Here is a 14,467-nt window from a genome sequence, read left to right as displayed (position 1 = left end):
TTGCAGGGAAATTCAGATTCAGAATCCCAACTCATTCTGAAATCACTGTCTAGCCTGGGCCCTGCAAGACCTCCCACCCCTTACAGTCTGCATCAGATCAGGGAAAGTCTTTCCCCTCTGTTAACAGATAGGCAGAAACTGAGCATGGAAATATCAAGAAATATCAAGAAAAACTACTGGTTATCACAATCCTTGTTGTACAGGGCAAAGAAAGCCTTCCTGCTTTCTCTTAAAATCCTTGTTTGGCTCAAGGCCTGTGTGTACACAACTTTCATTTCCTCTCCTCCATCTTTGTGTTCACCCAAGCTCACATTTCCCTGGAAAGTGCTGCCTGGCACTCCTTGTAGTTGTTTTATGATTACCACGAGCAGCCTCTCCTATACAAAAAGGATAGGACTGGAGTCAGAGTTTTCCTAGATTTTTCCAGCTCTCCTCTGGTGCCAGCTGGACCCTCTGATCAGAACTGCTTATCCATGGCTGCTGGCACTGCACTGTGATGCAGCGGTACCCAGGTCGGGTGTGTGAGGTGTCAGGGAGGTGTAGCTGCAGTGGCACAGGGCAGCAAGAGCTGCAAGACCCTGTCTGGAAATTCAGGTGAATGCCCTGGAAGCAAGTCCTTGCCCCAGTGCTGTGCTGCCCTGGCTGTGCTGGCAGGTGAGCCTGTTCTGGGGAGGATGAAGTTAACTCCACTCCCTCGGCACAGCCTGCAGCATAGATTGATTGCAGTGCAAACACATCCCAAATTTCTAAGCCTGCTGGTCAGCCTCAGGACTCAGCACTGATGCATCCCCAGAGAAATCTGAAAAAATAACTGATTCCATAAAAGTAGCCTATCAGTGTTAACTTCTCAAAGGCTTTTTCCTCCAGTTTCCTCCATTTGCTGACAAATATGAAGATTCTTCCCCCTCAGCTGTTGCAACGGTCTTGTGCAGTCAGGACCCTTGGCTGCTGAGGCAGAGGTGTGGATTTATAGCACTGGCTTTTGCATAGTATAACACTGAGCCTCAGGGATCAAGGGTTATGACATTTTTATGGCTTCTCTTCTCCTCCCTCATATGAATATGAAGCAACTGTAAGGAAAAACATCTGGTTTCACTTTTCTTTTCTCCACCACTGTTCCCATCTGACAAAACCTTAAAAACTTGCCAGTGTTCTAGCAAGCTGTGTGTGCCAGCAGCCTGCATGGAGCCAAGGATTTTTTGGTGTCATCACAAGCGAGAGTATACTGGTCTGGAAGTACTGGCTCCATCGTTGCTAGAAGGCAAGACTATCCAGATCCTGTCCCACTGACAGATGCACTGGCAGCCCTCCTCCTTTGCTAGAGCAGGCTGAAGGGTTGCTAAAAGACTGTCCCTCCATCTTGATCTCATTACAGGCAGCATCTCCAGGGGGAAATGTGGGCCACTGTGGAGAACACTGTGAGAGAAGCCAACCCCTGCTGAGGGGAGGGAAAATGAGATGCAAGGAGAAGTTCTGCCTCACCTCAGAGTCTTGAGAGGGATTCTTCTGGAGTAGAAAAACAGTCTTGATCTATTTCTGAACAGTGATGTGCTGAGAAAGCCTTGTGCCTGGCTCTGTGCTCAGGGCTAGTCTGCAGCAGAAAAGAAAGATGGGCCCAAATATCCTAGAAGCTCCTAGTCCAGGTGGGACCCACACTGTCAGTGAGGAGAAGAACAAAATACTACGAACTCCAAGGCCAGTCTGGCAAAGGTGGCCAATAGCTGGCCAATAGCCTGTTTCCACAGCTGGACACTAAGAAATATAATCAGTTCCCTCATGTTATCTTATTTACCCAAGACAAAATTTAAACTATTTCCAGGAATCTGAAAGCGTTTCTTCTTTTTCTATAGGAAAGGAAGGCATCTCTGCAACATTCAGTGTTGTGGCTCTGGAGAACCTCCCGATATAATCTCTTCTCAGGATCCCCCATCTTCAAACTCCCAGAGGAAACCAAGTGGACTGTTTGGACAAATCTTACAAAAGGGGGACAACTGCTGAGTGCTGGCCCCAGGGACATGCTGCTGACTACTGCCATGGAGGCCATGAGATGTGAAGGTGCTTCACAGGGATGGAGTCGCAGGACTCTGTGGCAAACAGGGTCCTATGTTAGGCATCCTAAGAGCAAAGCACCCAAATAAACAACACTGGCCTCCAAGAAAGGTCTCTGAGGGACAGGAACCAAAAGTGGTTGTGGCAAAGAATATTGAACATGAAGGCACACAAAGAAAATGTTCTGTGCTGTGGGCTGCAAGAGAAGACCCATGGTATTGTTTTCCAGTTTCTTTCTCTCTTTTTGACTGTCCTTCTTGACTATGCCAATAAAAAAAAAAAAAACACCACTCCCTCCTCTTATTCTTCTTCTTTGTTTACTTAACTTCTTTTCCTCATAGCAACTGCATAAAGCTGAAGCCATCTGATATTTCCAAGTAACCAAGACCATTATTCACTGAAGGTACTGGCTTGGATCCTAATTGCTGCTGGTTTCATACTCAACACAAGCCTTGCAAACAGCTGTAAATATCTCTATACAGTACTTTTCTCATGTCAAGCTGACCCTAATCCTTAGTAGTCCCCTGGGATGCAAATAAAAGTGCTGCCAGAGAAAATAGGTGTGCTAGGTACACTTTGGAAGGACAAACAGTAGCAAAAGAGGAGACACTGTAGAAATACCGTTTTATGCCCTTTTCCAAGGCATGCAAAGGGGAAGCAGGTGAAAGGAGTTGGTGGTGACCAGTATTTGCAGGCCATGTGACGGGATGAAGAGGCCTTTGCATCTGTGTGAAACTAGGACAATGAGGACTTTCTGGATCATGTCCCAGCACCCAGAGGATGTTTGAGAAGGAAGATGAAGCATCCTCTTCCCACTTACTCTTCCAAGCCTTTGTTCCAGGCATGCTATTATTCTGGCATTACCCAATTTCTTCATCTTCTTTCCCTCTATTCACACAAAAGGCCTGTGTTTCACGTGAACCTTTGTTTAAGGTTAAAGAGCATCATAACTGCCAGGTAGCAACATTGCATTACACAGGTGACAAGGTCAGGGTAAAACCCCTGCTAAGGAGGAGGAGCAGTCTGTGCTTTGCACGTCTCCTTGCCAGAGTCACAGAAGGGAGAAAAGGACAGAAAAGCAAAGCACGTGCCAAAGTGCAAAATACGGTACTTTTGGTTTGGTTTTAGTCTGCTTCAGTCCTATAACCAGAGGAATGCAAAAAAAAAAAAAAGGTCACAGTGCAACAACCTAACTATTTCACTACAAAAAAAAAAATATATATATATATAGTCACTTAGCTATCTTTTGGGTTTCTTTTCATTTCAAAATGCAGTTCAACTCAGAGATGGGGGTGGGAGGGACATCCAGTCTTTTACAAGCTCCCCAAGAGTTAGGGACTCATAACACTCCCTCACCTTTTATTGCCCCTATTCCTCAAATCCTGCCCATCCCCTGTGTGATTTTATGCTGCCCTCCTGCTCTCCTTCCCATCTATCACACGGTATCTCCCTTTTCCACTCATTTCCTCCTCTTCTCTGATCCACTCATGCATTCCAGCTTCCCTCACTCATCTCAAAGTTTGCTGGAACACCAACAGTCCTCCAATGCCTTCAGCCCCTCATCCCACATGGCTGGCTGCACCCTGCCAAGGGGCTTCCCTCCTGACAGCAGGGCTGCAGGGGGATAAATCCTCTGCTTCTCATGGCCAAGTAAGTTCCACCACAAAGAGCAGAAACTGTGGGGAGAAAACTGGGGGAGGCAAAGAAGCTACATACCAGGAGATGGAAATCAGTACAGCTGGTACTGTGTGTTCAGCTCACAGCCAAAGTCCTTTCTCTCAAGGTTGTGCTGACAGACTACAAAAACATGAAAGCACAGCATGAAAGCAAGTGATGGGGGACTTGCCCCAGCAGAAAGAATCTGCGAAGAGGAAGGTTTAACATGTTTGTTTAGATGTCAAGCCCTTGGCAGGGGCTTGTCAGGAGAGGCAATGAAAAGTGTTCATCCAATGCACACCTAGTGCTTCTTGATGCACATGTGTATTTCACCCACCTTTCCCACCTAAGTGCTCTGCTTAAGACTCAGCCCTTTCAGAGTGACATTTAAGAAGGGCACACAGACCACCCCCCATCAGCTCCAAGACATGAGATACGCTGCAAATGAAGATGTGTGGCAAGCAAATTTTTACCAGGAACAAATATTTGCCATTGTTCTGGATGGCTGCTATGCCACACTACATTCTTCCTGGCACACTTAAGTAGACAAATATTCTCAGAAAATTAAGTAGATTTCTGCCATCAGAAAGGGCTGACAAACACTTCAGGCCACTGCACCCTGGATCTTCATTTCTTGTCAAGTTGGGGGCCTATGCACACAGCTGGCTTCTCTTGTGTGCTGGCAAGATGAAAGAGCCAGAGGGTCAGGTAAATACTAATTGTTAGAAAGATGTGGACACCCAGCAGAGAGAAAACTGCACTAAGGGTTGCAGATACGTGCCCCATAATAACCAGCCACCTCTTAAGATCTCTCAAGATTTCTACTGCCATTTCATTTATTCTCTTGCTCAAGTGCCACGTCTACCTGGCAAACGAATTCCCTCTATTCCCTTATGCCAAGTTTCACTCCAGCATGTCAAAACCACTGCCCTACACTGCAGCATTCCTTTCCAAGTGAACTATTCCCCCCCTCCCTCCCACAGGTCCTGCTGATGGCAGCTCGAGGTTGTATAACTGCACGTTCCCTCCTTGATAATAGCGAGAACCAGGATTTCCTGGTATGCCAGAAATGGTTTTGCCACTCCTGCCTGTGTGAAAGGGGTGGGACAAGAGGCGAAGCAGCCATCGTGTGTTACAGCTCTGGGTCGTGTCTGTGCACCTTGACATCCCGCCAGGCAATAATAAGAGAGACCTGCAGGGAGCAACATATGTCAAAGTTGGTAATTTTCCTTCCTGCCTTCACTCCTCGAAACCGCCTCAACTGGATCAACGCCCGCCTAGTTCCTTCTTTGGACAGCCAACGAAGCATGCACACTGCAGGAGCAGCTGCCAGCTCTGCTGGAAAATGTACAGACCAAAAGATCACCTGTGAGCACGCAGTCTTGGCGTGAGCTGTTCTGCACGTCTGCAGCTCGACAATGCTGCTGTGGCTTCAGGAGGCAACAGCAGCCGACCGCAGCGCCAGCCGGCCACTCGCAATCCACAGCCAGAGGCACCTCTGAAAACATGCTTCCTGCAGCAGGGAGACTTTGCAGAAGCCTCACAAACCTCCCCTCATTTTTAAGCTGAACCAGGTTAATAATCCTTTCCCTCTCCCTCCCCCAGCAATTTTTCGCTTCCCTGGACAGCCATGGTGTCAGTCCACATCTGGAAAGGGCATCACTGGGCCATTTGCAGCTGGATTGGAGCCAGATGCAGGAAAGACTTGAAAGGTCCCTTGCACTGTCTTCCTTCAGATTTCCTTAGTGCTGCAGTAACACCAAGACCGCTGGTGACTTCAAGTGATGCCTGCTAATGCTCCCTGCCACGCCAGGCATTCGTCTGAGATGCTGCCCTGGCACTGGGCAACCAGGCTTGGAGAACTAAGTGGTCTTTGGGGCCTCCCTCCCAAGAAGAATCATCAAAATTTGCACCAAAAAAGCCCCAGTTTGCAGAGGTTTTGATAACTTGTATAGCAGCCAGGTTTTTAATTGCTTCTGTGGACATAATTCAGATGCTCCATTGTTTGAGGCTGTCCCATCCCTCATCAGGGTCAATCTGGCTTAAGATTCTTTCTGAAGAAAAACTGTAAACTCACCTGACCAGCCATCTTCGAGCTCGCAGAATTGCCAAAGTAGTTCTGTTTTGCCTTTCCTCCCTCCTCCTGCCTCCCTTCCCCCCAGCTACTTCATAGATGCACGTGGCCCACTTCACACTTTCTAAACCCCTACCTGAATATGGGATTTGCAGGCTGTTTATTTTTGTGACATTCATTTCAGGGAAAATAGGAGCATCAGTGTCATCACATTACCAAGCTCACCATATTTCCTGCATTGAATGCAGGCAGGCTGGCAGCACTGCTCGACCCTGGGTCACTCCTTTGACAGGAGCAGGAAAGACCATGTACTCACACCAACTAATTCAGCTGATTTATTTTTAAATGCTGTAATAAGGCAGGCATGGAGTGAATGGAGAAGTGCAAACCCACTGAGATCTAGAAGGCTCTCAGAGCTGTGTGTTGCTTTATGCCTCTGCCTGCCTCTCAGTTGTCTCTGTGAGTGATTAAAAAAAACCTGTTTAATCAGATTCAGCTCCTGCCATCTGTTAAGTGAGACACTATAGGGACTGAGTATTGTAACAAATGCATATCAGATTTGCCCTTCATTTAGCATACTTTGTGCAACATGTCCCATTGCCCTCATTCACAGAAATCAGAGTGAGGCTTTAAGGCTTCTTTTCTCTTTGGGATCTAATGACTCACTGCAGTGGGTGAGCAGACCACACCGGCCCTCTGCATCCCCCCAGCTCTGAGTCACAGGCTGGGATTAGAGGGACATTTTAGGATTACAGACAAGCACTCTCCCAGAAATCTCCTTCTCTTCCGCCTTTGCCAGTACCTTGCTTAACAGAGGCTGTGTATGCTCTCTGATGTGGCAGAAAGGATGGAAATTCAGGGAATTCCTGATCAAAGGTACATATCGATCAGCTTGGTCAGTGACACCCAGCACACATAAAGATGGGATCGGTAAGTCCATCCATTCTTGTGCCAGGAAGTCTCTTAACAGTGAAACAAAGAGTGTATTGGAAGTTGGCAGACATGGGTGTTTTGCAGGATGCCTGACACTTCTGAATGGCTCCTCCAGACAGCATTGGAGCAGAGGCTTCATTTTACACAGCTTTGAGATGATGTGCTTTGTGCTCTTTAAAGCAGTGACAGGTCTGTTGTGGTGGAACAACAACCATATTTCTTGAAGACAACCCAGCAAGATGCATCACAATGCCATGGGAGCAGAGCTGATTATCTCCTCCTGGTAGAGTAGTTTAGCTTTCCTCTCACAAAATCCCTGGTTAAGCAGTACCTGCCATTTTGGAAGAACATCTGCAGTGGCTGGAGGGGATGCATATCCCGTTGTGCTTGGGAAACACCTTCCCACATGCTTCAGTGTGTCACTCAGGCTACTGCTGCTGAAATACCTGACCTGGTTTTACAGGGATGGATACAGACGTGAACATCAACACTTGGAGAGTGACTCAGAGAGTCAGGAACGTTAATGAAATGCATTAAAAAAAAAAAAAAAAAGAAGAAGGAAGAAAATGAAAGAGGGAGAGCTGACATCAAAGTGAGCAACAGAGGACACAGAAATTGATGGATTTCACACTTGGTCGATTGTTGCAATTAATTACATAAAAGGAGCTGTGACAGTGTGTACCAAACTGCTCCCCCCACACAGCTGGAAACTCCACAGTTAGTGAGGCCAAGGGAATCAGATGTTGCAGAGGATCCAGTTGCACCATATATTTCCACATCTTGCTCAAGCTCCCCAGGTAAGTGTCTGGATTTGGTTTCTGCGGTACCACACCATGTGCCCAAATTCGTCAGGACGGGCGTGTTTATGCCTGCTACCAGCCTGCTGGGTTTGCCTCCCCTTGGGGGAAGCAGGGAGGAAGCAGAGAAATTGTCGGGTTTGCATTTCACAACCGCCTGCATAATCCAGGTTGCTGTGCACATCCCGTGGCTCAGCCCTTCAGGCCCTGTGTGATGGGAAGCGGGGAGGGAGTGTTTACACAGCCTGCTGGCCGCTCTGCAGTCGCTATAGCAACCCCAAGGGTCAGTTTATAGTAGGAGAGGAAGTTCACTTTTGGGGAGTTCAGCTTTCCAACACCAGCATCAAGCATGGCTGAAAGACAAAAGGCCAGGCAGTGGGAGGAAACACATTTAAAGGAGCTTCCTATGTGCAAAACCACTCGAGCTTTTTCAGTCACGGGGAGATGCTGCATTCCTTTCCTCTTGGTCAAAGGCACGCTGCCATCTGGCTGATGCCTGAGCCAGAGAGGTACCTCCCCTCTCCCACAGATGCCTGTGTGTTTGAGAGCAGGGCATCTGTGGAGGAGTGCAGCATGGTGCCCCACTTTCAGAAACACCCCTGTGCTGGCAGCACAAGCTGAGAGCCACAGGACCAATGTTCCAAGTGTACTTGTTGCCGGCTCTGGTTCTGCAGGGTCTGCTTGTAGAGCTTCACAATGTCTCCCATGGCAGGAAAAAATAACAGTAACTGTCCTTTCTGGCCTGGATGTAAACCAGCAAATGTCTGTGCATGCAGACTTGAGGTACTTTGACCTTATCACGCTGAGTCTTAGTCTGTGTCGGTGCTGCCAGTGGTACTGTGATTAAATCTGAAAAAAATGACAGTCATCTCTGAGGTGATGCCTAGGGAAACACCCTCTTTCCAAACACTGCCATCTATCCCAGAAAGTTTTCTTAACCTGTACAGCTCCTGTTGTACCTCATTACCAAAATGGCCTGAATACTGACCAAGGGCTAAAAGAGCATCTGTCAGCCACTGTTAAAACAGTGGGACAGTGTCAGAGCACAGTCACCCTAGGGAATTGTATTTTCTCAGGGAAAGAGGTAATAAACACAGCGTCCCCTCAGCCAAAAGGGAAAACATCTTGCAGCCTAAGTCCTTCTCTCTCCCAGCAGTTCCCATCGCTGGATCTGAAGCAGCAGAAGAGAAAGAGTCCATTGTGGCATGGGGGGCAGGGGTCTACTTTAAAGAAAGGTCTACCCCTAGCTGAACAAGTCCAACACTAGATGGGACCACAGACTTTCTGAGCTCCCAGCTGAACTCCCCACTGTGCATCACACTCCAGGGTTTCAGAGCAGGGTTTCAGTTTACCTACCCTGCATGCTAACTCTCTATGGTGGGTATAAGGTTATAAAAGGACCCCTGCACTCAGCAGCTGCTGGAGAAAAAGCCCTGAATAGTCTTGTGCTTGGTCAAAAATTGGGGACATGCAATGGGTACTCCTGTGCTTGGTCTGGGCTGCAGTGTAGAACATAGAGAGAAGAAAGCCTGGTGAATCCCAGGGAGGTGAACTGACTGCAGTGTCAGAGCGAGCATTCCAAGGCCTGTTTTCCCTTCTAACATGACAATTTACACCAGTGAAGTATCATTCCAATAAAGCTCCTTCTGTCCATGAAGATCTGTCCACCAGTACTTGGCTGCTGGCTGGCTGGGAGGTAAACAAGATAATGGCAATGTTAATGGCTGTGTTGGAGCCTGCAGGCAAAGTTTGGGGCAGCTCACACAGGTGTTCCCAAAGAACACAGTTCAACAGAAGCAGCAAGCCATTGCCCAGGGGAAGAGAGAGGAGCAAAGAGAGGATATGGGAAGGAGAGACTGCACGAGTTTGTGTGTGGGAAGATTGGGAATAATCTGATACATTATGCCAGAGAAAATATGGAGAAAGACACAGCATCATGGAGAAACACAGGTTCCAAGGACATGAGAGTTATACCATGAGGCACTGTACAGGAGAAGGAAAGACCACATGGATGGGAAGGAATGACCCATAGCTGAGGCCTTCAAAACCAAAGTGATAAAAAGAGAGGAAAGATGATGGAAATGAGTGTGGGTGCTTCAGGGGTGGAATGACAATGAAGGCTACATAGATGAGAAAGGTGGCTGAGTGAGGCGAAAGAATTCATCTGACTATACAAAGATATCAGATCCACTTGAGAAGCAGATGTATTGAAGATGCAACTCGTCCCAAAGCAGATGTCAAATGCATCATACATCTACTTCTCTCTGGAAAGAGGGAGCTACAGTAATGATTCCAGAAGAAGACACCTACCCCAAGCAGGTCAGATTTCAGTGAAAGAAACTTTCATGCCTAATAATCGTCTGCTCTTGGGTGCCAAGCGGAAGGGCAGAGCTCTGGGATGAGGGCTATGTGTGTGTGTGTGTTTGAGGATGATCTCCTGGGAGATTTTCCCCAGGGCTGGGTGTTACACAAGAAAAGATGAGTAGGTTTCAGTCCTGCTTCACTGCTGAACTCCTGAGCAGAGAGGACTTTCCCAAGGAACTCCACAAGTAGGTTTCACTTTTGCTGGCAATATCCATCTCACACATTTAACCCCACAGGCTTTGAGCAGGGGATGCACATAGGGCCAGCAAGCAACAATATGTCCAAGAGCAATGAGCCAGCCTGCAGGACAAACTGCAAGAGATGATAGAGCAGCTTGTGCACTGGCATGGCCCCTCACCCTGCCAGTGGCTATGGCACAGCAAGGATGCCTGCAGGATTAGGCCTCTGTGTGTCCATAGCAAGCAGGCTTTGGCATCTTTCAAACAGGCTGTAGTTCAGGCCCTAGCTTGTGAAGCCCTTTCTCCATTGCCCTCTCCTTCCTGCCCAGCATGTGGATGAGTCAAAGCAACTCCTGATGTCTCAGGGTCACCCAAGTCCCACACAGCCTGCTGCTAGCCCTGGTTACAGGACAGACCTGCCTGATCTCCTTACAGTAATTAATAACAGCCTTTCAGATGGTTTAATGTCACCAGGAATCTTTCTACAAGCTCAGCTCACATCCTAGAACAATGCTTCCCACTCCTTTTTCCATGTCAGTGAGCAAAGAGGGCTCAGCCCTCTGCCCTGGGTTCCATCCTGCAGCACGTCCAGCTCCCTCCATCTACCTCACTGTACAGCCCATGCACAGTGCCCAGGGATGCTGCAATATCAGCTGAGCTGGGCCACAGAGCATGGAAAAAGCAGGAGGGCACCCAGGTGACTGAGACACCAGCAGCATGCACAATAATAGCTCAAAACCTTGGCATGGCTCTTTCGAAATATTACTTGTGGGCAGGGGGAACAGGGAGGTGGAGGAAGTGTTGTCAGCATTCTTTTATTCATATTGTATGAAGAAAAGTACCCTGAAACAATGCAGTTGGGATTGGCAGCAGTTGTGAGTCACTTGCCATAGAGGCAGAGGTCTGTGTGAAGCCCCAGGCCGGGCAGGACTTTAATCAGCTCCCCAGATGCTGCATAAAGGTGTAAAAAATGTGAGCTTTGGTATTGACTCACCATCTGCTTCAAGGTAAATGTAACAACACAGTAAATACCATTTGCATGTATTTGCAGATTTACTGGTCAGATAAGTGGTAAGAATGGTATGAAAAAGGCTTGCTTAGAAATAAGTAAGGTTAAAAAGAGGCATCTTCATCTTTGTTGCTACCACTACTTTGTATGGAAATAATGCTTACATTCATTCAACTGTAAGTGGTCATCACAGAGGGTAAAAATAATTAGGGAGGAAATAATAGGAAGGACATTATTTAACAGTGCAAATGTTTCTGTATCCTCACCTGTGCCTGGATATTGCCACTGCATGCACCTCAAAGGGAGTTTATTCAAAGAAAAAGAAAAAAAAAAATAGAGAGAAAACAAAAATTGTATTTAAAGATTGAAAAGTCAGGTGGAAAAATCTTGTACCCCATAAAATCCTCTGGCTTGTTAGAAAATGTTTATCCCCCTTAAGCCTAAAGGAAATGAAAATTTCCAGTTCCACAAAAAAGACTGGAAAAATATTTCTATTTGCCCACTCTCATCACTTCTGCCCCAGGGACAACCTCACAATTTTAAACTGATTTTCTAACCCTGCACTGGTAACCTCTCCCAAATACACACGTCTTACGATCAGATGTGAATCACAGCAGGACAAAAAAGCCACTTCACTTCTCCCACAGTCGCTGTCCCCCTCACTCTCCGCTGAAGACAAAAGCCTGGGGGGGGGTAATTTCTGTTTTCTCTGAGATGCTGATCCTGGAGGGACAATGAAGGCAACTTTCCACAAACATCTCAAGGCTAAGACAGCTTTTAGAAAGGAGATCAGGCATCAACAGCACACCTAAATGACGGACTTGACCTTCTGAAAGGCTGGGAGGCAGATCACCAGCATCCCAGTGGGACGTGACATAGGTGAATCCTTGTGAAAGTGCGGCACCCTCAGCTCCTTCAGCTTACTCTAAAAGGCAGAGCTTCAAAATGAGTCATGTTCAAGACTCCAAGTGGGAGATGGGGACAGTCATGTTTTAATGTATTTGATGCAGGAGCCCAAACAGCACTTCCTTGTGATGATGAGGACTGGTATGTGGCTTTTTTCTTAACACACAGTCAAGAGAAATGGAGTCATATACCAGGAGAAAAAGGTTTAACTGCACTAATAACTGCAATAATTCCTGCTCATTTTGTCTTCTTTTGCAAAAATGCCCTGCATACAGTAAGGCTTCCTTACACAGTATGTCTGATAGATCCTACAATTTTAAAATGAACTTCTCTGCATCTAGCCAGATCCTCAGAGAGGGCATTTTTGGTTTATCTTTTATATCACACTGGGGGCTCTAACTGCTGCCTGGCTCCTCCTGCCCCTTGAAGCAGTCACATTTCCACCTAGAAGAACAGCAGTGAGGCCCATCCCAGGTACATCTCTTATGGCTGAAGTGCTCTAGAGCAGAGGAGATGCTTTAACTTTTGCTTCTTTTTGCAGCTTTCTTATGACTGTTCTCTTTATGCTTGGCTTAGCCTGTTTCCCAAATAGGCAGGACCACTTCCCTTCCTGTTTGGGGACAGTGCCATTTTCTCACCCTCATCTGCTGGCATGCTGTAGTTGTAGTGAGGTGTCCAACTCTCCCCAGGAAAGATGTTTAACAATCATAAGATGTCCCTGTGGAAAATGCACCACTCTTCAAGCATATCAATATTCATACAAGGCAGGAAAACCCTTACTAAAAGAGAAAAATTCACTACATTTTTGTTCATTCTTCTCGAGGGTGTCCCTTCAAAAGCACTCAACAGCTGTTAAATGGGATAATCGCCTGCTAGCCTCATGTCACTAATTCAAATGCTAATGGCTCTCAGTGCATGAGAGGTTATTCAGCCATCCGGCACCCCAGGTACACTTTGCACGAGGAGGATGATGAAGGGATTAAGGTCCCTTCTGGGATTCTAGAAACTTTTGAAAGAAATGCTTTCAGATTAATTTGGAGAGGATATGATGTCCAAGACTGTGTATTTTGTTTGTATGGCAAGTTTTTTTGTAGTGGGGTGCTCTAAGGGTGGCCTCTGTGAAAAACTGCCAGAAGTTTCCCCCGTGTCCAATGGAGCCATTTCCAGCCAGACCTAAGTGGAACTGAAGTTGGCCAAAGCTGAGCCCATCATTGATGGTGGTAGCACCTCTGAGATAATGTCTTAAAGGAGAAAAAGTTGTCACACAAGAGCAATTGCAGCTGGAGAGAGGAGTGAGAATATGTCAGAGAAACAGCCCTGCAGACACCAAGGTCAGTGAAGGAGGAAGGGAGGAGGTGCTCCAGGTGCCAGAGCAGAGATTGCCCTGCAGCCCATGGTGCAGCCCATAGTGAGGGCAGGCTGTGCCGCTGGAGCCCATGGAGGTCCACCATGGAGCAGATATTCACTGTGGAGGACCCCATGCTGGAGCAGGTGGATGCCCAAAGGAGACTGTGACCCCATGGGAAGCACATGCTGCAGCAGGCTCCTGGCAGGATCTGCAGCCCTGTGGAGAGGGGAGCCCACCCTGGAGTAGGTTTGCTGGCAGGACTTGTGATCTTTTGGGAGACCAACACTGGAGCAGGCTGTTCCTGAAGGATTGCACCCTATGGAAGGGACCCACAGTGGGGAAGTTCATAAAGAACTGAAGCCCATGGGAAGGACTCACCTTGCAGAAATTCATGGAGGACTGTCTTCCATGGGAGAGACCCCTGGCTAGAGCAGGAAAAGAATGAGGAGGAAGGAGCAGCAGAGACAACATGTGATGAACTGACCACAGCCCCAGTTCCCTGTTCCCGCTGCACTGTAGCCCCAGTTCCCTATTCCCCTGTCATGTGGGGAGCAGGTACAAAATTTGGGAGTGAAGTTGAGTTCAGGAAGAATGGAGGAATGGGGGGGAAGGGTTTTTCAAGATATAGTTTTATTTCTCATTATCATGCTCTGATTTAATTGATAATAAATTAAACTAATTCCCTGAAGTCGAGTCTGTTTTGCCCATGACTGTAATTGTTGAGTGATCTCTACCTGACCTTATCTCAATGGAGGAGCCTTTTCTCTCTCCTGTCCAGCTGAGGAGGGGAGTGATAGAGCAGGTTGGGTGGGGACCTCACATCCAGACAGGGTCAAAGACATGGAAACCAGGCAAAGAGGAGGCCAGCAGGAAGGATTTGCATATTTTGATGCCTCAGAGGGACTCCAACCCAATGCTGAAAGATCCCGTGGCCAGCCCAGCCTTGGCTCCAGCTGACCGAGCCAGGGCTCAGTTTGATCTCAGAAAAGTACTGCTTGTGCAGCGGTGGTGCTGAGCAAGCACAGGTCATCATTCTGTTGTCATGGCTAAACCACTGTCCCAGCACTGCAATATTGGCTACCTGCACAGAAACAGAGGTACCTCTTCCTAAGGCTCCACAACTCCGCTCCTAGTCAGGTAATGCCAGGCTCA

Source organism: Vidua macroura, chromosome 1 (assembly GCF_024509145.1).
Source record: "Vidua macroura isolate BioBank_ID:100142 chromosome 1, ASM2450914v1, whole genome shotgun sequence".
Lineage (NCBI taxonomy): Eukaryota > Metazoa > Chordata > Aves > Passeriformes > Viduidae > Vidua > Vidua macroura.
The sequence above is the reverse complement of the archived record's forward strand: the minus strand, read 5'-3'. Positions refer to the sequence as shown.